Source organism: Protopterus annectens, chromosome 7.part0, assembly GCF_019279795.1.
Source record: "Protopterus annectens isolate FY-2018-M chromosome 7.part0, PAN1.0, whole genome shotgun sequence".
NCBI lineage: Eukaryota > Metazoa > Chordata > Ceratodontiformes > Protopteridae > Protopterus > Protopterus annectens.
In genome coordinates, this window is record NC_056739.1 from 1,442,808,300 (window position 1) to 1,442,835,121 (window position 26,822).

Genomic DNA, 26,822 nt, shown 5'->3' on the forward strand with positions numbered 1-26,822 from the left:
ATATACTCATTCCTAATCCTGTCCATCCTCATCACACCCAGTGCAAATCTTAACATCTTTAACTCTGCCATGTCCAGCTCTGACTCCCACTGTTTTGCCAATGCTACCGTCTCCAGCCCATATAACATAGTTGGCCTTATTACCCGCTTGTAGACCTTTCCTTTCACTCTGGCTGGTACCTGTCTGTCACAAATCACTCCTGACACTCTTCTCTACCCACTCCACCCTGCCTGTACTCTCTTCTTCACCTGTCTTCCACACTCACCATTACTCTGAACTGCTGATCCCAAGTATTTAAATTCATCCACCTTCTCAAGCTCTACTCCCCACATCCTCACCATTCTTCTATCCTCCCTCTCATTCACACACATATATTCTGTCTTAGTCTTGCTGACCTTCATTCCTCTTCTCTCCAGAGCATATCTCCATCTCTCCAGGGTCTCCTCCACCTGTTCCCTACTCTCACTACAGATCACAATATCATCTGAAAACATCATAGTCCACGGGGACTTCTGTCTGATCTTGTCTGTCAACCTGTCCATCACCATTGCAAATAAGAAAGGGCTCAGAGCTGATCCTTGATGTAATCCCACCTCCACCTTAAATGTATCATTCACTACCACCGCAGACCTCACCACTGTCACACTACCCTCGTACATATACTGTACCACACTTACATAATCCACTGCCTCTCTAGACTTCTTCATAAATACCATAACTCCTCTCTGGGCACTTTGTCATATGCTTTCTCTAAGTCTACAGAGACACAATGCAACTCCTTCTGACCTTCTCTGTACTATTCCATCAACACTTTCAGAGCAAATGACACATCGGTAGTGCTCTTTCCTAGCATGAAACCATACTGCTGATCACTAATCATCACCTGCCTTCTTAACCTAGTTTCCACTACTCTTTCCCATAACTTTATGCTGTGACTGATCAACTTTATCCCTCTGTAGTTAATACAGCTATACACATCACCCTTTTTCTTAAAAAAATCGGTACCAAAACACTTTCTCCACTCCTCAGGCATCCTCTCACTTTTCAAGATTTCATTAAACAATCTGGTTAAAAACTCCACTGTCATCTCTACTAAACACCTCCATGCTTCCACAGGAATGTCATCTGGACAAACAGACTTTCCAGTCTTCATCCTCTTCATAGCTATTCTTACTTTCTCCTTGCTAATCTGCTGCACTTCCTGATTCACCATATCCACATCTTCCAACCTTCTCTCTCTCTCATTCTCTTCATTCATCAGCCCCTTAAAGTACTCTTTCCATCTGCTCAACACACGCTCCTCGCTTGTGAGTATGTTTCCCTCATTATCCGTTATCACCTTTACCTAGTCTGCCATGGTAAACAAACATAAATGAACGTACTTTTCTTCCACAAGATTAATTTATGTATGCTATAAGGTAGTTAATGGACTATATTCAGAGAGGATAGTGATAAGAAACAAAAATACAGGCAAATTGTTGCTAGTAGTCAGTGAAGAGTTAAAACTGTCAGGTGGAAGGTCTTTACCTGGAAAAGTGACTGTTCTTAACATACAAGGATAAATGAAAAAATGCTGGAGTGAAAGTGAAATAAGTAGATAGTGAGGTACTAGCAGTCTGTATATTACCTCAGATGGCAGATTCTATTTTATAAAAGGCACTTTCAAGACTAGCTGGAAAGCATATTGCAGAGAGGGAAATATAGCCTTTCGGTGATTGCAATAGTGATACAAGTATAACAATATTGGCTGAAAAATATCTGTAGTGATTAACAAATGAGTCAAGAATGAGCCTAGGATCATTGAAACTGGGAAAAATAGACTGCAGTCTGCACCTGTGAAGAACGTTATTTAATAACAATTCAAGACATGTATTAATAGTGGATGTTGGACCTGAATGAACTGGAGTATTAATGGTTTATAAAAAAGTGAGGAGAATAGTTGACTGGTACCATTTAGTTAGGCTCTGTGTTCAGCTCACAAATAATATAAAGATGTGCCTGCTTCCCTGCTTGCCAAGTTTGATTTAAGGTAAGTGGATTGTGTCTAAAGCTGATGGTAGAGGAATGTAAGCTGCAGATATATATAGAGGAATGTAAGCTTTAGATATATACATAACAGTGTCAGTGGCTAGTTTGATTTGTATTACTATCTGCTTAGAATCAGCATCCAGTCGAGAATGTTTGATGCCTTGTATGTATATGGGTACCAGAATGGTCATCAGGTAGTGTGAGAAGGTTAGTGAACTTTTTCAGCACATTTTAGTAATAACAATGCCTGGGGTGAGTAAAAAGCTGAGATAAAGAGATCTAGTTTGTTGTGTAAACGGCTGCAGTTTAAGCGTCCAGTTGAGGCCATTAGTTATGCATACTTCAGTCAGAGGTACAAGGAACAAGGACATAAGGAGTCCTGTGACCTTGACTTTGGTAGATATCACAAGATTTCTTTTTAGAAACTGTCTGGACTTTGTTTTATATCACTAGATTTTTTAAAAGGACTCAAGAAAACCATTCCTTTTGTTGATGGTAAGGTTAGCATTCCAAAAAAATTTAAAACTCAATTCCTTAGGTTTTAAAAGGACTCCTGCTCTTTTGACATGCAGCCACTTGACATTTTACTTGTTTCTAGTGACTAACTAAGAACACACACACACACACACACACACACACACACACACACACACACACACACACACACACACACACACACACACACATTACAAAGTCTACACACTACACTGCGTTTTGAAACATTATTTTCCTCACTCTTTTTGTCTGTTTTGTGGTTACTGTTACTAACAAATATAAAACTACTACAATATTCACATTTCAGTCTTGCAATTTTGGTATGTAATATGATGCGAGATCTGTCTTGTATCTTTCTTTCTTGTTTTTTCTCTTTTAATGTTCTTGCTATATCTCATATTCCTGTAGTGACAGTAGTGTAAAGAGTTTTTATAGGCTAGTAACAGATCAGACTGCTTAATATAGATAGCAAGGATGTTCCTTTGCACTTTGCCATAAATGTCTACCTGGCCAGACACAGCCTTTCAGAATAGCTTGTCATGCCCACAGCTTTCTTGGTATTTAATATTTGTAACCTGGCTTGATTGTTGTTTTAATCTGTACTTAAATTCCGCAGGAACAGTAAATTTACGGGACTGCTTATTATCTTTGAGATATTTATTTGATTACTAGAATATATCTCCTCATAAAACACCATTGCAAAGAATATATCTAAACTGTATTATTAGGTAGATCATTTTTTTATATTTTCACTGAATATGATGGATGGCATCAACAAACATGCTTAATTATTTAAACAATTAATGCTATGAAAAGTTTCACTTTGTAAAATATAACCTTTCCAACACACAACTCAAAAGAGGAAGCATTTGTGGGTGGGTCATATTTTGGAAATAGCATTTCAAAAGCCAGGTAAAGTTTCATTTGAGTAAAATTATACAGTATTTAAACAATTGCAGCATCTTTTCCAAATATGTCCTTACAGATTGCACATGTCTGTGGTGCATCAAATAGCATGCTTTGCTTTGGTGCTGAAAGCTGTGGGGTTGATTGTTGCAGTGTAGCTTGGGGGGGGGGGGGGTTACTGCACTCCTGAGTGTGCTATCCTTCAAATAAGATGTTAAACTGAGGTCTCATCTGCTTAATTTAGTGTTAGCACAACTGGATGTAAAAGAAATCTCATGGCAGGCCCCGATACCCTGGCCAGATTTCCCTTAATATTGTAAATATTACCTTGACTATCTTCAAAAAGAGCCCACTAGCCTAACTTGACTTACTGGTCAACAAAACATGTATAAATAAATATTTCATTTAAGACTTTTAACAATTAAATAGTGACAAAAATATTTACTTTATAGCAATGTGCATTATTACTTGAAGTGTAATGTCTGTGGTCTGTAACGGACATTATTTAACCAGGAATCAGCTAAACATTAAGTGTGCTATTTGAAACAATTACTTATTACTGTATTCATTGAGAACTGCTTTATTTACGTTTTCACCAACTAGTAGGAAAATTAGATGTTAATTGCTTACTAGGAGTGAGTGGGGTGATAAGCCGGAGAAAAACTGGCTTAAGCAGTAATATCAGTTAGCAATTGTTAATCTATAAAATCTTCACTTGACTAAATAGCTGAATATCAATTATTCGTACTCTGCTACTTGAAAATGTCAACACATTTCATTCACAATACATGCACACTGAACTAAATCACTGTTCATGAAAGAATGCTACGAATAAGATATTTAAAGACATTTTTGAACTAGCCATGTAGCATGAAATAATATTATACTTAAAATTTTAAAGGACCATTTTTAAGTATACTACACCAAAAATTACACTGCAGAGATTTCTGAAAGTTAGAAAGTTTTTCTATTATAAGTAGACAGGCTACCTGGCCTCATCAGACATAAGTCAGCATTCTACTTAGCTGCAAAGCAATAAAGGCTTACCAGATTGTATGCTTCATTTTACATATATCCATGTGCACGTGTGTCATATATGTATATATATATATATATATATATATATATATATATATATATATATATATATATATATATATATATACACACATGTATATACACGTGCCCACACACGCACACACACACACACACACACACACACACATACACACACACACACACACACACACACACCTATGCTCCTACATGTATAACATATCTCATTTTCTATAATAATAAAAAAAACACTACTATCACCCTATCAAATTTGGCCCTGACAACATAGCATCTGAGAACTTAAAAGTTTCTGCCGATGCCCTAGATTTTCCTGTCTGTATCCTAATCAACTGCTCCATCATGGAAAGTTATGTTCCAGCCTTATGGAAACGAAGGCATATTCATCCTTTCCATAAAGGTGGAAACTAAAATGAACTCTCAGAAATCAGGCCTGTAGCCATACTCGGTCTCTCACCAGTTCTGGAGACGTGTATAGTCTCATCCTCTCTGCTTCCCCACTGACAACTGCCTCCTTTTCCCTACACAGCATAGTTTCCATCCTTTTCACTGTACATGTACAATATCTGTTAACCAGTATCAAAACTCTAGGAAATTAGTTTCAGCACTTTTCCTAGATGTATTCAAAGGTTTTGATGTGATATCCGACCAGAAATTGCTTCAAAAACTAGCTTGCCTAGGAATACATGAAACTTCAACATCTTACTTCTGCAGCTACCTCTCAAATAGGCAACAGGTGGTAAAATGTCAAAATGACCCCTCTTTCATTCTCATTACAGAGGGTATCCATCTGGAATCCATTTAGGTCCCCTCTTGTTCAATATATTCATTTAATAATCACATTCTGTTTAAATGCATATTTGTTAATTAGTATTACTTGCACGCCTCTATTTGCTATATTTTTATGTGATGTTTAATGTTTTATGGAGTTTTTATCCCCAGGTCTCTGATGAAAATGGGTAGCTTTCTGCCCATTTCAATTATCCCAGTAAACAAATGCAACATATTATATAATTAAATATCTGGTCACAAGGAAACAATACAGAACAAATTTTGACAGATGTTCACCCATGTTACATAGCTTTTTTTTCAAATTAGTTTTTGCAGAACTGTTAAATGCATAGAGAAAATCACTGTTACAGTCAAAGAACAAAGAGGAAGGTGATTAATTAAGCAGAGAAGTACTGTAGAAAACCATCCGTTTTAATAAATCTAACAACAGCGCTATTAATCCTCATATTCATGGAAAGAATTTTCAGTGGTATATCACAATTCCTGTCCAAGAGATAAAACTGCTCAGAAGGAAATTATGTAGTAGGCATAATTTCTAATGTCATAAGTATCACAGTCCATGGTTGAGGAATAGATACCACTTTTCTGTACCTGTGCAGTCATATATTGTGCATGAGTCTGCCATGTGGGTTCCCTTACTACTGCAGCTGGTTGACCATCATTATTATCATCAGTTGCGGTAGGATCTATACTAAGAGCTGCGGGGCCATCGTGAAACAGTTCTCCCCCAGGCTGGTGCATGATCATATTGTGCAGAATGCAACATGTGGTAAAAATCCAGCATACGGCATCAGGTTCATACTGAAGAGCACCCCAGACTCATCTCGACATTGGAAACAACTTTTCAACAGGTCAGACACTCTCTCATTGACAAACCATGCCTGAGAAATGGTAGTGTTATACCCTTTGTCTGTAGTTTCCATTGTGATCCTTATATGGTTCATAAGAAACTGCTCCAGTGGATAGCCTGTATCATCTGAAAAACACAAGAAAAGGAAAGTGGAGGAGAGAGACAGCAAAAAAAAGAATGGGTTAATAATAAAGAATACATTTTAATAAGAATAACTAATTAGATTAAAATTAAAATTTCCAAGGTGACCATGGAACATCCTACTATGCAGGAAGTAGTGGTAAATTGAACAAGTGTGCCAACTCTGTGAATCATGGGCATTGCTGCAATGCTGGGCTGACATGTTGATGATACACCTCCATGCACTGCAAAGTAACTGGCAGTTGATGAAATGGTAGCCCTTCATATTGTGGTACTGCTTATCACATGGACGTGTTGGAGCCCTAATGGGAACATGGTTGCAATTTATCACACCAAGCACCTCAGGGAAATGTTTGAGCCCATAAAAGGCACAAATGCTTGGGGTTCAGTAATGAGGTGATGCTGGGAAATAGATATACTGATCCATATGTGCCAAGAGTACATCCAGAAACTGCTGAAGTATCCCCAAGGCAGAAGCCTGGGAAATAACAACTTGTGCCCGGTCTGCATCTGGAAGGTCACCGTGACAAGTATATTGAGGGCTATAAATAACTTAGTATCCACAGGTATCCACAGGTATAGGAAGTCCAGAGCTACTCCCAGTTCCCATCTGTGGGTCATAATACTAGCTAAATAGCTTAAAATGGACCTGTCTACTCTAAATCTCAAGAATTTTCTGGTTATCAGATTACAATGAGCTGTTCTTTACCTGCAGCTATACCTCCTTGACCAATGACTGCCACTGGGCATCTGTGGTTTTGGTTGGGCAAGACAAAGAGCACATAATGGATAATAGTTAGGTTGGCAGCAACCGCAAGCATCTTCAGTAAATGTAAAGTAGATAGTAAAGGCACAATGCCACCTTTTATTTATTTATTTTATTTATTTATTTCAGTTTGATGACCGGGGAAGTCCACTGGTCTCAGAAGAGCCCATTTTCAGTGGAGGCTCGGGGAGAAAAACTCCAAAAACATAATACAGACATACATGATGTAGTAGAAACATTATTATCAGGGATCAGGGATACAGCATGATACATATAGACATGATACATATATACATGATACAGACAAAGGACATTGTAAATTAAGCAGATGATTACACAGAGCAGTAGATTATTAAGCAGCAAGAGTGAAATACAGATATGAGAATAGTTAAAATAGTTTTTTTTGTTTTTTTAATTAGTTTCATATTATGGACTAGGTCATCTGAGGTGCAGTAGGAGAAGTATCCAGGGGTGTCTTGGCTGAGATATTAAGAATGATATCTAAGTGTTGTGTAGGATGGAAAAGAGAATGATGTAGCATTTAGAGGGGAAAGATTAAGTTGGAGCATGACTTGGGCATTCCCATTTGGAAGATAGATGGGAGAACAATTGAGATTTGAAATTGGTATGGTTAGATATATTGTGAAGGGGGGGGTCCACTATTTAACTATGGAGCATGATAGTAGCTGTTGGCCAGGAGGACGTGAGGGTTTGTAGATGTGTAGGAGGTTATGGTTTTCAGATCTGAGTGAGCAGTTAAGTATGTAGGGGGTTAAGGCAGTAGTGACAGAGGGGCAGTTTGAAGGTTTGAAGATGAGCTTGTGGTCAGTGGTGAGCTGGAGGAATTTCAGGTAGTTGGGAAGTTTGAGCCATTGTAAGGTACGGAGGGAGTGGAAAATGGTGGGATGAGTTTTTGAATTCATTGTGAATTTGCAATTTTTGTGGTAACAGGACTCAAGTTTGGATTATAGCCATGCTGGAGATTGTTAAACAGAGGAGTGCCATACATAAGAGAGGGGAGGAGATAGGAGGAGGCTAGGATTTTTCTGGTAGAGGGGCTGAGGTAGTGGTTGTGTCTGTAAAGGATACCTAGTTTTTGATGTATTTTCCTGATGGAGAAATAGATGTGGGTGTCAAATTTTAGATTTTCATCAGTGGTGATGCCGAGCAGTTTGGTATTGGGAACAATTACAAGGGGGTTATTATTTTGGCTGAGTATGGAGAATGAGTCTTTGTTGATAGTGGAATTTCTAGGAGTGAAGTTCATCAGTTTAGTTTTATTAGCCTTTAGAGCCAGGTGATTGGTTTGCATCCAGGTTTTTGTTTTAGAGAAGGCTGACTGGGTTTTTGATAGGGGTTCAGAGGGGGAGTAAGCTGAGCAGATGATAGTGGAGTCATTTGCCTAGTAGATGAGTAAGGATTCCGGGATGGAGTGGTGGAGGTTGTTGATAAATATGTTGAAGAGAAAATGACCTAAAACAGAGCCTTGGGGCATGACGGTGAGTGTATGTAAGAAGGGAGAGGTTGATGATTTCCATTGGATGGCTTGTTGGTGATCAGAAAGGTAGCTAGAGAACCAGGCTATGGTAGTAGTAGAGAGATGGAGCGAGGAGAGTTATGATAGGAGTAAGAGGTGGGAGATGGTGTAGAAAGCCTTTCAAAGGTCTACAAACAGTGTAGATATGAATTTACCAGATTTGTGCTCATGGTTAATGGTTTCAAGAAAGCAAAGGAGGGCAGTCATGGTGCTGTGGCCAGGGCAGAAGCCGTGTTGAGTAGGGCTGAGGAGATTGCTTTGGGTTAGGTATGGCATCAGTTATGAATGGATAGCTTTTTCTAGTATTTTAGAAAGTGGAGAAAGGATGGCAATAGTTCTGAAATTGGTGGTGTCTGTGTTTTTGCCTCCTTTGTGGGGTGGGATGATGTAAGTATGGCACCAGATAGATGGGACATAGGATTCTTGAATGGATATATTTATAAGAATAGATATGGGAAAGGCTATGCTGTCTGCAGATAGTTTGAAGAAGGTTGGTGGTAGATTATCAGGTGTGTTGCAACATGGTTTGAGCTGGAGGAGAAGTCTTTTTATGGTGCTAATGGGGATGGGTTTTAGGCTGAAAGGGGAGGAAGGAGTTAAGTGATCAGGGGGATGGGGGTGGTGTGTGAAAGAGAAGGATGGTTTTGCAATACAGTCCACAAAAAAATAATTGAATTGGGTTGCTGTTTCAAGGTCAGTGAGGTTGAGGTTTGGACAAGGGTTATATTTAGTACCAGGGTGGATGATGGAGGAAATGGAGTCCCAAAATTTTCTAGGATTACATGAGTGTAAGGATTGAAGTTTGGAGAAGTATGCTTTGCATTTTTTTATTAGCTTTTTTATGGAGTTTTGGAGTTGCTTGAATTCTAGAAGGGAGTTAGGTGTTTTATTTTTCTGATATTGCTTCCATTTTTTTGTCTCTTTGTTGCAAAAGAAAAACTGCACTTTATTCATCTGCTTTTACTGTATTTGTGTTTCTTCCTACTTCATTGCTTTATTTTGCTTTTGCTGCCTGTTCTTAAAAGTACTCAGTCGCATTTATTCTGCTGAATTTATTACTACTTGTTAGTAGCCTGATCAAATTGTAGCTGTTATTCTAAGCCTTTTGGTTTAAGCACTTGGACTTCTGGCCAGTTGTTTTCCATTAAGAAGGTTTGTGGTCTGCACTCTTGTGGCAGTAGAGGTAGCTTACATCCTTCTAAGTTGAGAGTTGCTGGTTGAGGGCTTATTGTCTGTTATTCTAAAAGTGTCTTAATTCTGGTTTAAGCACTTGGGCTTCAGGCCAGTTGTTTTGCATTAACAAAGTTTGTGGTCTGCACTCTTGTGGGAGGAGAGGGTAGATTCTGCCTTCTGAGTTGGGAATTGCTGGTTAAAGGCTTTTTGTAGAAAACCACAAGCTAGTGTCCAAATTAAAGAGCAAAACAGCGTTTATTCTTCGTCTGACGTCTCGGCTGATGCCTTCACAGGAGAATACTGAGCATACATCACATTCCATATTTATAATACATTCATTAATCAAATTATCCAATATTCTAATTATTTAATTACATGCAAAACTATTTAAAGTGAAACTCTCCAGTTAAAATCTACATTCATTCCTTGCGGTGCCAAAGTATCAATTTTTAAAATATACATTGCTTCCTTATACAGTAAAACATTTTTAATATTCTTATACATATAATTATCTACAAATTTCTCTAATATTGTACCTAATAATCCCTAATAACCCCTTAGACTGACTCTGATGTGCATAATAAAAATGTTCTACTACTGAGCTAGACAGCTTAACATTTTCAATGTCCCTAATGTGTTCAAGTAATCTGATTTTAAAAGGTCTTTTCATTCCACCAGTGTAAAATTTATTACAGGGGCATTTAAGCACATATATAATGCCCTCCGTATCACATCTAAAAGTTCCTTTATTATCAGATTTTCTCCCATTTATACTGTCAAACAATTTGATACTTTGGCACCACAAGGAATGAATGTAGATTTTAACTGGAGAGTTTTACTTTAAATAGTTTTGTATGTAATTAAATAATTAGAATATTGGATAATTGGATTAATGAATGTATTATAAATATGGAGTGTGATGTATGCTCGGTATTCTCCTGTGAAGGCATCAGCCAAGATGTCAGAGGAACAATAAACGCTGTTTTGCTCTTTATTTGGACGCTAGTTTGTGGTTTTCTACAATTGTGCCTTTTTTTCGTGGTTTAACTGGTTAAAGGCTTATTGTGCCTGCTTATTTGCATTGTTTCTTTCTGAAATTTGTGCATTTTGTTTGCTGTAGCATAGACTAGATTCAGGCCTGCTGAGTCTAGCTTTGTTTGTATAATTTGAGCACTGATCCAGGGCATCTTTTTGGAGAAAGTTCCCCTGCACCCTAGTGGCAGGAGTGTGCAGTTAGAACTTGTCTAAAGACTGCTGGAACAGGGCTCAGCTTTGAGCTTTTTTATTGGTTCATTTGTTTAAACCAGTTTGCTCTTTTTTGCTACTGTTATATTTAAGTGTGTATCTGTTCTGTGTTAAATTAACCTAAACAGAGTTTAAATATCTTTAGCATAGTCTGGTTACAGGTTTTGCTGTATTCAGATCTGTTTGCATGATTCCTGTGTTTCCTGCTATGCCATCTTGTGTTGGCCAGGGCCTGCTTGCACTTAGTGGGAGTAAGTGAACTGGTTGGACCTGATCTGGCATAGGGTGTGAGCTAAGAGCTCAGGGACAAGGGTTGATTGGTCAATTCCAGTGTTTCTATTTTACATTCATTTTTGTGGTATTTAAACCCAGCATTTGCATGGGTTTGTCCTTGTTTGCCCATTGTGCACTGCCACTGTGCTGTTTTAACCCCTTACAAGGTATCTCAGTTGCATTTTTCCATTACTAGCACTCCTATGTGAGTGAGGCCATCACCTGCAGCTACTGTATTGATTTTATTCGGCCCTACTCAAGCCTATAGGCACTCTCCTCAGATAGTACCCAATCTACTATCCCTGACCTCTCTTCCACAGATGCTGATAACCATGGATGGACAATTTCCTATGGTTGTCCTGCTAGTCTGGTTGATATGGGCATCCTGAGACAGTGTAGCAACTGCCTTATGTACCCAGACAACCCTCTACTACTACCACCAAGAAACACAATATGTGAGCGATGCAATCACATTAAGAAGCTAGAATCCTTGCCGTCTCATTGACAAGCCAATACATATGGCACTAGGAAGGTTGTCTGCAAAAACCCTATGAATTCTACACCTCTAACACCACCCACATCTGTACAACACACTCCTACATATGCGGGGGTTCTCAATAAAAACATACCTAAACAAAAGAGACCTGCGAAGCAAAACACACATGCACATCACAACACACAGCACCAAGCATCACACATAGTACACATGTTTGTGTCTCACAGCCTCTAAGGCCCAATCACAAACGCAACATATTAGTTGTAGGAGACTCTATCATGACGCACACAGAAGTGCCCCTCGCGAGGCTAGAGAAGGAGAAAGCCACAGTATATTTCATGTCTGGGCTATATGAAGAGAGACATAATTGAGCTCACTGAATATGTGTCCCAGGCAGGTATGTCCCTACCCTTAAGCAGTATCCTACCATCACCCAGAATGATACCTCAATACAAACAGAAAATGATTGACTTTAATAATTGGCTTAGTTTCTGGTGTCATTCCAAGGGAATCCAGTACATGACAGCCTGGGAGGACATGATTGACAGACCACAATGCTTTGCCAGAAATGGCCTTCATCTGTATCCCCTGGGCTTTAGGCTTCGGGAAAAGGTTTTTGCCTCCCCCATAGTGCCTTTTTTAGGCAAAGTCATAAGCAGAAAAATTGCCAACATGAAAAATTCTATTAACAAAATTAAAAGGTCATGCTGCTAAACACTAAGAGTCTTAGCATGAAACTGCATTCACTGCAAGCATTCCTTGCCCTAGAGGATTCTGACATTTGTGCAGTCATTGAAACCTGATTCAAAACTGTGCAGAGCACCCCAACCTTACCAGGTTACTCATCCTACAATACATTCAGACCTCAAAAGGAAGGCTACAAGCCAAAGGAGATGGACTTTCAGTGTTTATCAAAGACATACACACCTCCAGGCTGGTCAAATTGTATGTTGCACAGGAGACACTCCAAGTGCAGTTAACTGTTGACAAAACAGCTATTCAAATCATAGTTAGCTACAGACCTCCAACCATGACTCAGGACGCCCACTCTGCCTATCTGCACTTACTTGAATCCATCAAGATTCAACCTTCTACCCTGATCCTGAGTGACTTTAACTACCCAACCATACAGTGGAAGACCTATTCTAGCCCAAACATGAATGCCCAGAGATTCCACGACTTCGTCAATGCCAATGCATTGGATCAGCTGGTCAACACCCCTACGAGAGGTAAAAATATCCTGGACCTGGTCCTAACCAACATGAGAAGCCACTGTAGCACTCATACAGTGTCATCCTCCTTGAGTAAGATCTGACCATAAAGCAATCACTTTTGAAGTCACCATCTCCCCTGATCCCCCTTGTCAGGGTCAAACAAAAAAACTTTTCCAAAGCTGACTAAAATCTCCTTGGAGCAGGTATAAGCAGTTTCACAGCCACTGTCCCTTCAGTTGGAACTAGCACTAATATCCAAGCCTACACCAAAAAACTATATGAGCACCTACATAGCTGTATGGACTGAGCAATACCTGACAGGCCCAAATCATCTTCCTCAAGGAAGAGTAAACCTGTCTGGTGTATAGCAGCAATAAACAGGTGCCGAGTTGGAAACAATCTTTCCTTTGTCTGAACAAGCAAATAAGGTCACCGGTGAAATCCTCTAATGCTAACTTTGAGTCCAAATTGGTCACATCTACCAAGGGCAATCACAAGGCCTTCTTCAAATATGTCCGCAATCTCAAAGGCAACACCCAAATCTGCTCTGAACTGGTGGTCAATAACACCACATACAGAAATGCCATAGATATAGCCAACCTGCTGGCAGGCATGTTCAATGAAAACTACACCCCCCTGTCCCCTCATCAGTAAACTAGGACATCCCCAGCACCTACCCCCCCTCCCCTCATCATCAGGGAGCAGGTCCTTAATCACCTCTCAAAGACAAAACATACAGTCTCCATGGGACCCGATAACATCCCTGGCTGTATCCTACATGAACTCAGGCATGAGCTCTCAGCTCCGTTAGACACCCTATTCAACCAAAGCTGGAGCACCAGCTTCATCCCAGCTGAATAGAGAACAGCCACTGTCATTCCTCTACACAAAGGTGGAGCATCCACTGACCCAGGCAATTATAGGCCCATCAGCATAACTAGCCTGATCTGCAAGATCGTGGCACTCATTATCATGGACCTTATAAAAAAGGACATTGGCAACCTCCAAATGCTTGACCCTACACAGTTTAGTTATGTCAAAGGGAGATCATGCCTGTTAAACTTGGTCGGCTTCTTTGAAACAGTCACCAAAGCCATGGATGATGGGAAGATGGTGCAAACCACCTACCTTGACCTAGCCAAAGCCTTTGACACTATTCCCTACTCGAGCATAATAGATAAACTCACCCAGCTAGGCATCAACCTGTATGTTAACAGATGGGTAGCTAACTGGCTCACTGATAGAACCCACTCAAAGTATGGGAATCCACCTCTAGTAGTAGACCCATAATGAGTGGTTTACCCAAAGGATCTGTCTTGGGGCATCTACTGTTTGGTATATACTTTTCTGAGATGCAAGCTAAAAACCAGTGGTCAGAGGCTTACCAAGTTTGCAGATGACTACAAACTGGCTGTTGTCTTAAGTTCCCCTAGTGATGTGAACATCCTTCAAGAGGGCCTTACCCAAACTAATGACTGGTGCCAGAAGCATGGCCTCAAACTGAATGCCAAAAAATGCATCATTATCCCCTTTGGGAAAAATGCCATCCTCACTAATTATAAAACAAAAACTTGGTTGAGAAGACCACTTTATAAAAAGCAAAGCTTTCGGGTAGAACCCTTCTTCAATACTAATACATAAAATACAGAATCACATGATTTAAATACAGGTCAGCAATCACATGACCAGCAGCCCAACAGTCATATGACAAAACATTTAAAAAATTTAAGAAACATTTAAAAACACATACATATAAAAAAAGTTGTAAAATACAATATCAAAGTTTAGTATGCTGTAGTTTAACCAATACTGGTTTTAGACTAACCATATTATTTAACCTGGCAGGTGGTCAGAAGCAAGCCTAAGTATCCATTCATATTCCTATTATTGTCCCCACCTCTAAGTGTAGGGTAAGTAGCATCAATAACCCTAAAGGCAAATTTATGTTCATTACCACAAGTAGACATATGCTTATATAGCACATTTCTATCACAACCTCTCCTAATTTCTGACTTATGTTCAGTAATGCGCTCTTTTAATTTACCCACATAAAATGAAGAGCACAGGATGCAAGTAGCTAGATAAACCACAGAAGATGAATTACAAGTTGCAGATAATTTAAAACTATATATTTTTCCACTAACAGGATGCTTAAATACACTACTATGATTACTAATTATGTCAGAACAGCATACACAATTTAGGCACTTAAATGTGCCAGGGTTAACAGAAATACGTCGAGGCAAGTGTCTATTGAAATCTTTATAACATAAAATATTTTTTAGGGTCTTCATGTTCCTATGCACAAAGGATGGTTTATCACCTAAAATACCCTTAACCTCAGCTGATGCCATAAGAATGACCCAATTCCACTGAATAATCTGCTTGACATGACGTGTTTTAGCATTAAATGAAGTAACATACCTAACTGCTGGATCTTGATGTTTACTAGTAGTCAAATCACATTTACCTTCTAAAAAAATAGATTTCAAGCTTGTCTTCCTATCAGTTATGGCCTTGGCCTTCAAGCTAGATAGTAGATGGGGATCATATCCACTAAATAAAAAATCTTTGATCATCTCATCAGAGTGAAAGCATCATCTTTAGTATTTAATCTACTCACTCTACTAAATTGAGATGTCACAATACCCCTAAAAACATGTGGAACATGCATGCTACTATAGTGAATATATCTACCAGAGTATACATCTTTCCTATATACACTAGTATGAATGGCACCTTCAATTAACTGCAGCTTGACATCCAAGAAGACGATCGTATTATCAGAAACTTCCATTTTGAACTTCAGAAAATTCGTGGTCGAATCCAAATAAATAAGAAAATCATTTAACTCATTCAAATTACCGTTCCATACCATAAAACAATCATCAACAAAATGTTGATAAAAACATATCTTACTAAGGAACGGATTCCTATCACTATAGATGTTAACTTTCTCCCATTGGTAAAGGACTAGATTAGCGTAGGTATTCGCTACGGAAGTACCTATAGCTACGCCAGTGAGCTGAAGATCTAGCATTTCATTAAACAAAAAGATGTTATTCAAAACCACATCTAAGAGACAACAAATGTTCTCAATATATTTAATATTAGGGGATGGCTGGGACATCAAAAACTCCCTTATTGATAAAACACCGAAGTCATTTGGAATAACGGTGAACAGGGAAGCAATGTCAAGTGTTACAAAATGATAAACTCCCTGCTCTAGTTTACCATTCAAACTATAATACCACAAATGTAACTTACAAAGCAAGTCTGAAGTGTCCAACAAAACAGTGGTACATTGAGATAAAAATGGTTGCAACTGTTTTTGCAAATATAGGGAAATCGGCTCAGTGATCCAGCCACCACCCGACACAATTGGTCTCATCGGCGGATTCAACATAGACTTATGAATTTTAGGAATGCCATAAAGATGTGGGATAACAGGACAGGGCACAGTGAAATAGTGAAACAAATCCAAACTTGTATCACTATTCAACTGTAATTCATAGATAACCATATTGACGTAGCCAATACATTTTTTAACATCCAGTTTTGTAATACATTTAAAAGCATTGATGTCATTGAGCAAAACAGAAACTGCAGACATGTATTTATCATGGTCCATAAGGACCACTACACCCCCCTTATCCGCTTGTTTAATGACTATATTATTATTCATTTGCAAACTTTTCAGCGCTTTATATTCATCAAAAGTCAAGTTAAAAGACCTCATTTTCAAAGTATTAGAATATAGTCCCCTAAGCTCTAGTTCACATACATTGTGAAAAGCTGTTAAAATAGGTAGACTAACAGGTGTATAAATACTACGTCATTTACACTGACTTTCTAAAGAACCAAAGTCACCAAATAAAAGTTTCAAATTAACATTCCTGGTAAACTGCTTAAGATCTGTAAGCGCAGTTACCAGATCATCACTAGCAGTAGGTATAAAATTGAGTCCTTTACATAAAAGGGAATAATGAGCATCCTGCAATTCAAATCCAGAAAGCGTCCTGTGCTCTTCATTTTATGTGGGTAAGACCACTCATAAATTAAAAGAGTGCATTGCTGAACATAAGTCAGAAATTAGGAGAGGTTGTGATAGAAATGCGCTATATAAGCATATGACTACTTGTGGTAATGAACATAAATTTGCCTTTAGGGTTATTGATGCTACTTACCCTACACTTAGAGGTGGGGACAGTAATAACCGTTTAGAGCTTAAGGAATATGAATGGATACTTAGGCTTGCTTCTGACCACCTGCCAGGCTTAAATAATATGGTTAGTCTAAAACCAGTATTGGTTAAACTACAGCATACTAAACTTTGATATTGTATTTTACATTTTTTTATATGTATGTGTTTTTAAATGTTTCTTAAATTTTTTAAATGTTTTGCCATATGACTGTTGGGCTGCTGGTCATGTGATTGCTGACCTGTATTTAAATCATGTGATTCTGTATTTTATGTATTAGTATTGAAGAAGGGTTCTACCCGAAAGCTTTGCTTTTTATAAAGTGGTCTTCTCAATCAAGTTTTTGTTTTATTTGTGTTTTTTGCAGTTAGTTGTTCTTTATCCTCACTAATTATCACATTAATAACAACGTACTAAGCATCCAATCAGTCATGAGGGACTTGAGCACCCAGGTTGATATCAAGCTGACTTTTGACCACCACATTGCCTCCATTGTACAGAATGCTTTCTACATGGCCCACCTCATAAATAAGGGTATTTCATCCAGGAACAAGGAGGTCATAACATCCCCTATACTCCTCCCTTATCGGACTCGATATCGAGTACAATTCCCCTTTTGGCATGTACCTTGCCGAGCAGCTGCAGCAGTTGGACAGACCACAGAGGTTCCTGACCAGGAAAATCCAGGATCTCAAACACCTATCCTATACAGATAGGCTAAAAGCCCTGTCCCTCTACTCAGTCTCATACAGACTGCTCAGAGGTGACCTGTATCTGGCATAGAAGGCTATTTCAGACCCAGCCCTGATGGAGTTGCTGTATATCCATAAGACAAACTCCACTCATGCAACCCGAATCAAAGGCCTTAACCTGGTCTGTGACATTAATAAAACTTGCTGGCAAGATAGATTTGTGCCCCAAAGTCTCCCCCATTTGTGGAATAGACTTCCTTTCCATGTCAAGCAGAGTATCTGCCTTGCCCTCTTTAAGCAGAACCTGGCTGACTGGATGGGAAACAGTAAATATACCCCTGGGATCCCACCTGTTTCTCTGCTGGACAGGGGAAACAGGTGCTGACTTTGAGGGAACATAGGAGAAATTCTTGGCTAGGCTTATAAGGGCCAATGGGCTAATAGCCCTAATATCATCCTATGAACCTATGAACCATTGTTTGTTTTGTTTCTTTTGAGAGCCAGGGGCAGGGATTGGTTTTGACACGTTTGGTCCTAAGGGGGGCTTGCTGATTTAGTAGGTTTAGGAATGACTGGTTGAAATAAGATACTTCATTGTCGATTGGTAGGGGTTTTAGAGGTGTCCAGTCAGTGTGCTTTAGACATTTGGAGAAAGTTAGAGGGTTGAAGAAGGAGAGGTTGTGGGTTTCAATGTTGTGGTGTTGTTTCTGTAGAGGAGTGGGGAGTCGGACGGCAAAGGCTGGTAGGTGGTAACTGAGAGAGTCTGAAAGTATTCTGGCATCTGAGATAAGACTGGGATGTGATGTTAGGATCTAATCAATGATGGACCTGGAGGTACCATCTTTGTTTGGCCTAGTTGGTGAGTTTATTAGTTGGGAGAAATTGAATAGATTGATTGTGTGGGAAGGGGCTTGGGAGTTAATAGAGGCCCAGTTAATGTTCATATCACCAAGGATATAGATTTCATTTCTGATGGTACAGGAAAACCAGGAGAGGATATCTATAAGTGTTTGGATGTTATTGCCTGGGGGAATATAGAGGGCACCTATGCATATGGACTTGTCATTGTTGTTTTTTTAGTAGACTTATTGTAATTTCAGCAATGGCAAAGTTTGGGATATGACTGGTGTAAGGAGTAATGGTATGGGAGGAGGAGTAGATAATAGCTACACCCCCATCTTATTATGTGGTCTGTCATTGCGAATAATTTGATAACCTGGTAGAAGAATTTCGTTATCTTTTATAAAAGGTTTGAGCCAGGTCTCTGAGATGGCGGTTATGTCAGGGTGGTTGTGGGAAAGCCAGGAATAGAGGTTAGGAATTTTATTTCGAAGGCTTTAGGCATTAAATGTTGTGAGTCGAATGGATTTGCATATGTGGGGCTGAGTGGGGGAGTTAATGGGTTCAGTGATGGTGATGGGTCGTGGGTTGGCATATATGTTGCTGGACAGTGAGAGGGAGATGAGGTGGAGGATAAGTGTGAGGTAGCTTAGTGTGGGCAGAGAATTTGGGTTATGACAGAAGAAGGGTTTTCCGCAATGAAGTTTGAGGCTTGAGCACTGAGAGGGTAGGGTGGGTAGTAGTACCTTTTATAACTCATCTGCGGAGAGTGCACAAACACATCAATAAATGCTTGTTAATCCCAAACAGGTGGTAAGGGGCATATTAGCATAAGTTTTATATCACTTCTCATTAGAGTCTCATTAATCACTGACATAAGTTTATTCAAGAGTACTGCATGTATTTGCCATGGCACATATGTATTAGTATGCAATATAACATAACTAAACCCACTAAGACGCATATGATTAATTATTACATTAACTCATTTAGGCACATTATTAATGCAAATATAGATTTAAAAATCTGGTTTGATCTTTTGACACCATTTATAGCCACAAAGAACTTTCCACATAAATATATATAGAGAAATGATTAATTCCTGGGAACAGAAAGGATTTGTTTGTTAGCTCCAATGTATCAAAGAACTAAAAGTTTTAGATATGCAAGTAATAAAAACAACATATTCCACAACAAGGCTGGCTAGGTTTACTATCATAAATTCGAAAATCAGAACAAAACGTGTCTGCATTTTCGAATTTATACATTGGAAATGAACATTTCTGAATTTACCTAAAGTCGAAAACAGCTGTATATTGTTGAAAATGTCGCTCGCGACATTTTCAGCAATACACAGCACTCCCACCTGTCCCGTAACTACCTACCTAACCAGCCTAAACACACAGTTATGCAGGGGGGCAAGCCCCCCTGCGCCCCCCACACCCCCAACTTAATATTCCAACTACGAGATCGCACTACAGTGAGGAAAGGGATGTATTTCCCTAACCGCACTGTACCGCGATCCCCTCACATGAGCAAATGTTAGAATTGCGAATGCACAGTCCATTCGCAATGGTAACGTTCGCTCACATCACCTGCCGAAATATGAAGTATTCGAACATCTGTTGTTCGAATACTTCATAGCCGTGCAAGTGCACGTCGGCATTGTGATAGTAAACCGGCTGGCTGACTATATATTCTGTCATATTCGCAATATTTAAGTAGAATAATTAACTACTTAACAATTCTTCATTTAAAGAAATACCTAAATTTATGAAATACATATATGAAATCAAATATAATGACTGTGACATGGGAAACAGCATTTCAAAATTTTATAAAATATTGATAAACTATAAAACAACACCCAAAACCTCATATTGGGAATATATAACAAAAGAACACTCAATACAGTTAACTGAAGATATTAAAACAAATATCTTATTATTGATTAAATATTCATCCTTTACACAATACTGGAAAGTTTTTAATTGGAAATGCTTGCACAGATCATTCTTAACCTTAGACAGAATCAGTAAAATTAGTTCTTCCATAAAAGGAATATGTTGGAGATGTGAGAAAGTACACAATTTAGATTGGAACCACATTTTCTTTGATTGCATTAAGATTAAGCCATTTTGGAATAGTATTAATAACTTTCTACAAGGTTTATTTAATGAATCATTTTATTTAACTAAAGCTCTTGTATTAATAAATGTGAACAAAGGTCTTCATTTGAATAGGTCAAATATGTATCTAGTATGGACTATACTTGCAATTTCAAGGAAGTGTATAACAAGAAGATGGAATACAAACACAATACCAACTTTAGAAGACTTCTACAGCCTACTGAAGACCACATCATTATTGGAAATTAAAATTAAAGAACTAAGAATTTATCCAAAGCCACTTATCAACAACCCTTGGAGAAAAGTCTTATTGCTGATTGACACTATACAATAATTGATTAGACACTCAGATAATGGACTGGATGTACTTATAAAGTAACTCTATACATTAAGATCTGTTATAGTGTCAGGCTAATATAAATTTATTTATTTATTTATTTCAGTTTGATGACCGGGGAGGTCCACTGGGCTCAGGAGCCCATTTTCAGTGGAGGCCCGGGGAGAAAAGCTCCACATTACATAATAATATCAAAGATAAAACAAAAGAAAAAACAAAAGATAAAATTAAATTCAGTTCAAAGATACAGATACATGTAGATGCAACAGTCAGCTAAGTGATAAGAATACTGGTAGACTGTGAATCAGAGACATTAAGAGGTATAGTATTTACATAAACATATGAGTTGAAAATTGACATATTGACATATGAGTCATTATTGACTTGGTTGGTTACAAAGGTTACACAGAGTCTGAGTCGTTGTTATGGCAGAGTAGTAGAACAAGCATAAATGTTGGAGAGGGGAATAAAGGGAGAGCAAAGTATTTACAATACATACATATATACACATGACAACAGTAGACAGAAAGTAAATCCAGGAACAAAGCTGATGGTAGTAGGAATTAGTATAGAAGCACAGTTAGTGTGTGTGGAGAAAAGTCTAGGTGGAAAAGTGCAGTTGCACTTCCACCTAGAGAACAAATAGGAATGGAGTAGAGTTTTGAAGTTGTCAGAATTTTCTGTCATTCGTAAAGAAGGAGAGAGAGAGTTCCACTTTTTGGCTAAGGAAAAAGATAGGAGGTACTGCCCGGCAGGTCGCTTTGGTTTATGGACAGTGAGTAAGTTTAGGTGAGCAGATCTAAGTGGCCTGTTAGGGGTGTATGGTTGTAGGATGTTGGATAGTGCAGGACATTTAGAGGGGTTAAATAATAACCTGTGGGCAGTGGTAAGTTGGTGGTAGTCTAGAAGGTTGGGAAGTTCTAGCCAGTTTAGTGAGCGGAGTGCAGAGCAATGGTGGGAGAAGTGTTTGGCTTTGATGGCAAATTTTGAAATTTTATTATAACAACTTTCCATTTTTGAGGAGATGGAGGCAGATAAGTTGGTTAATAGCGGGGCACCATATAATAGTGATGGAAGAAGATAGGTAGTGGCGAGGGTTTGAGTAGAAGAAGGAGAGAGATAGTGGATGTTTCTATATAACAGGCCTAATTTTTGATGTGTTTTCTTGATGTTGAGATGAATATGTGTGTCAAATTTTAGGTTTTCATCTATGGTGACCCCAAGGAGTTTGGCATACGGAACAATTTCTATGGCTGAGTTATTGTGGCTTCTAATTTGGAAGGACTGTTTGTCAAGAGAGAAGGATTTTGAGGGGGGAAGAGTATTTTTTTGGATTTGTTAGAATTTAGAGCTAGGTGGTTTTGGAGCATAAATAGTGTGCATAGTTATTTAAGATGTTATGTATAAATACTATGGAATTCATTCAAATGTATATGAAAAATGTAAACATTTTTGAGAGAGAAAAAAAGAGTACTGCGTGTGTGTGCAAATACACTCCATAAATATCTCCATGCCCTCATTCATGGACAGGGCAGATTACTGTTATGCATAATAACTCTGAATACCACTCATAAACTGTGTGGTATGCTACTTTGTTTGTTATAGTATTTTATCTAGTTATCCCATAACTTCACTGAAGTATTCCTTTCAAAGTAACTCTTCCCATTTTGATAAAGATGGCTCTCCAAAAGCTCACACTGACACAAATATGATTTCATTAAAGGAAAAAAAATTAACTTCCATTGACTAAAATTCATTCAAAGAATGTAAATTCAACTACATATTTTAACCCCCCCCCAAAAAAAATGTGCTAGGCATTGTAACAATCATAAGGTACTTTTCTCTGTACACTGCGCCATCCAAACTTTACTTAATGTGAAGGCCACCCTGTCTTGAAGAAATGGGAATTGATTTATTTATTAAAAAAACGGTTCTCATTCAGTGCTGTGCATTCACTTAATTACACAAATGGTTGTTCAGTAATCAGCTCAGAGCATTTAAAATGATAAGTCAGCATTTGAAATGTTGGAAGTTTTTTTTTTTTGCTGTTTATTTTTTTAGTAGCCATTCATACAATCGGAGGCAGTTTATCTTGATTTGCTGTGACTTGCTTTACAGACATATTATGGAATTACACAATTTCATTTTTCCTTGTCCTCAAGTCATATCAACACCCATGTATGAAATCTCAGATAAATGCATATTGATGAGCAATGCATGATCATTTTTCTGTCATGGTAGTAAAGCAAACTGTTTGCGGCGTACTCCGTGAAGGTCTGTCTCAGAACATTGATGTGTGTGGATACAGTATACAGTCTCAGTGCCTCTGTTAACATTCACTGTGCTCCCACATTATTACTGAAATCGATCATCATTTTTTAGCAGCATACGTTCTACAAATGCCTTTAGTTATTGTGCGATTAACACAACCCATGCCCCCCACTTCTAAATCCATTTGAATGGATTCGGTATGTAACTTTTCTAAATACTGAAATATGAACATAGGAATAACACTAGTCAAGTAAGCACAGAGGCAGTAAAAGGGTTCTATATTAGATTTTCTAAAATTTCTTAGAGCGAATCACTATAGGTCAACACCTAGTGATCGATCTATAAAATAATCAAAAAACTAAAAAAAAACTAAATAAAAACACACAAACATAAAGTAAAGGGTGTAGGCAGGGGGGCAAGCCCCCCTGCACCACCGACTCCCCCCGCTACTTAAATATATCAAGTCTGAGATCGCACTTCAATGCAATACAGTGTAGAAATGGAAGATTTCCATTTCCTACACTGTAGCATGATCTTGGATTTGGTATATTTAAGTAGTGGGGGGTGTGGGGGTGCAGGGGGGCTTGCCCCCCTGCCTACACCCTTTACTTTATGTTTCTGTGTTTAAAATTTTTTTTTTCAGATTTTTGATTATTTCGTAGATCGATCACTATGTGTCGACGTATAGTGATTCGCTCTACGAAATTTTTGAAAATCTAATATAGACCCCAGTAAAAGGCCTATCCCATATGTACTTTTAAGTAATTACAAATAAATGTTCTTGTTACCATTCTTTATAGAATTATAGATTTTCTGTATGTGTTAACTTATGTCTTCCACTACACCTGGTATTTATATCCATTAGATACATAAAGCACCTTATGAAGACCATAACTGTTCTTGCTGTTCCATTCTAAATCTGTACATTGTAATCCCTTATATCTTGCCATCAAAACTGTTCTCACTGTACTGTGCTTCTGTTACTGTCACTACTATACATTATGTATATACAAAACATCCTAGTTTTACCGCTCTCTATGTTTGAATTACCTTATAAAGAGACTAACATTTATGCCACTTCTAGCCTTGTGTGTTTTCTTTTTACTACCTCCCTGCATACCTATCAACCAGGAAACATCAAAAATCGGGACAAAGGCCCATGAAAAGTAGGTACAAAAAGCCAAAAATCTGTATGTTGATTAATATAAAATTTATGTACATAACTACATAACCCTGCCCACTCCAATGGAATTGTGGGATACCAATAGCTAGCAAAAAAGTAAAATATAAGAGCTTCAAGCCTCAGATATGGTTAAAACAACATCAGGTTTACTATACACTGTTATTAATTTGACAGGGATATTACCTTTTATAAAGCACACAGGTAGAGTCCTTGGGATACAATTGTATTTGTTTTATTATTAGGATACTGCAGTCACTTGATGCATTAAATTATTCTATTTTATTCCAAGAAAGAGGTTGTCACAAATTTGAATCCACGCTTTTGGTGTGAAATCTACCACCCTTCGAGGATATTTATTTGACAGTGCTTACCATGTCTTAGCTGTCAGATTCCAGACCTTAGCTTAATCCAATGTCTGTTGTTTGTAATTATAATGACGGGTGACAGATTTCTACAGTGAAACCTGAATGAGCTGTGTTCCAAGATGATCTCAGCATAGTTAGATAAATAAACAGTGTAATAGTAAATGAATGTAGTATTTTCTTGGGTATGTCCTATAAATCTGATATTTTCCTGTGTATGCCCTACATATTATTCTGAAAAATTTACACCTTTGTAAGCATCCTATTAGAACAGTATTCCTGTTTCTATAACAAATTATGCATTTCTTTCACTGGCCTACTAAACTTACTATATTCTGCCTTTTTTTTTCAATTTTTCATAAAGCCTTTGCAGAACAGCATTTTCCCTTTATACAGGAGTTTATGCCTGTGTTCAAAATAGTGTGTGTGTGTCTATGGCTCCCCTTATAATAATCAGTTAGGAACCCTAACCAGGTAATCACACTAGCAATAGAGAAAAAAGGGGGTCTACTACTAGTGTCCGAGTCCCAGGTACTCATACCACTGTCTGAAAGCCAGAGACTCAAGCATCTTGCAGTTTGCATGGGTTTCTGCTCAAGCTTGAACTTTACACTTACAGACAAGGTGCAGAAGTCATGTAGAGAAAGTGGAGCTGATGCATCTCACCTGAATGCAGTAGTTGAGTTCAAGCAAGGTAAATGCTGCTGCTGCGGGGAAGAAGAGAGAAAGGGAAGGAAGTGTAAGGTTTCAGGTAGCAATTGGGAGGGGAATACAGATTTAGGGGTGGGGAGATTTAGGGTTAGGGAGTGAGAAGAGAGTTTTGGTTTAGAGAAAAATTGGGGACTTTAGGCTTAGGGATGGGACAGGAAGTTTTAGGTATAGGGAGCAGGAGGACAGTTTAGGGGTAAGGAGTAGGAGAGAAGAATTTTAGATTTATAAATTTAAGGTCTTTAGATTTAGGGAGTAGGGAGTGGATTTTTAGGTTTAAAGAGTGACTGGGGACTTTATGGCTTGGAAACAGAAAGGGAGTGCTATAATTAGGGTTAGAGACAGGTCAGAGTTATGGTTAGGGCTCTGGTAGGGGTAGGCAATTAAGTAGGGTCAGGCAGGTGAGAGTTAGGCTACTTGCCATTTAGACCAAATGGTAGCAAGTGTGTTGCCAGGTACTAACATCAGAGCACATGTAAGCAGACTAAAACCAAACAAATTATGAGACAAGGAAATTATTAATTTGCTATCCTTGCCTCTACGTCCTTCATTTTCAAACCTCAGTGTACAGAATATGCCTCTTATTTGTTAGGTAGTTATCTATTCATTCATGCATTCACTCATTCTCTCTCATTTGCTAATCAGGTTGTAGCCCCAACTCTGAGGCAGAGTTCCTTTCACAGATGAAACTCAGTGTGTAAGCAAAGTACACACATGTAAAGAACAACAGGTTTTCTCCAGACATTTAAAAAAAATTCTGTACCTGAAATTGACAGTTTCTCTCTGTACTATAACAACCTTCTGCAGAGAATTTGGTTTGAAAAATGTCCTCCTCCTGTATTAGTTAATTAGAAGCAGACAACATTTAAATTTGTACAATGTGCTCATATCAAATCAAATAACTAACCCCTGTTCTTTGAAATGATAAAAGAATGTTCTATTCAGCCATCATCCTGAAAGTATCCACAGGTAGTATTGTTAAAGAGATGCTCCTTTAGAGACCTTTTTACACTGAGTAGTTTTTTTAATATTCTTTAAATCGTCTTAAATGCTGTTCCATGTGGCAGGGTAAAATCTCTGTTGCAACTATCATATATAGATGGAACTG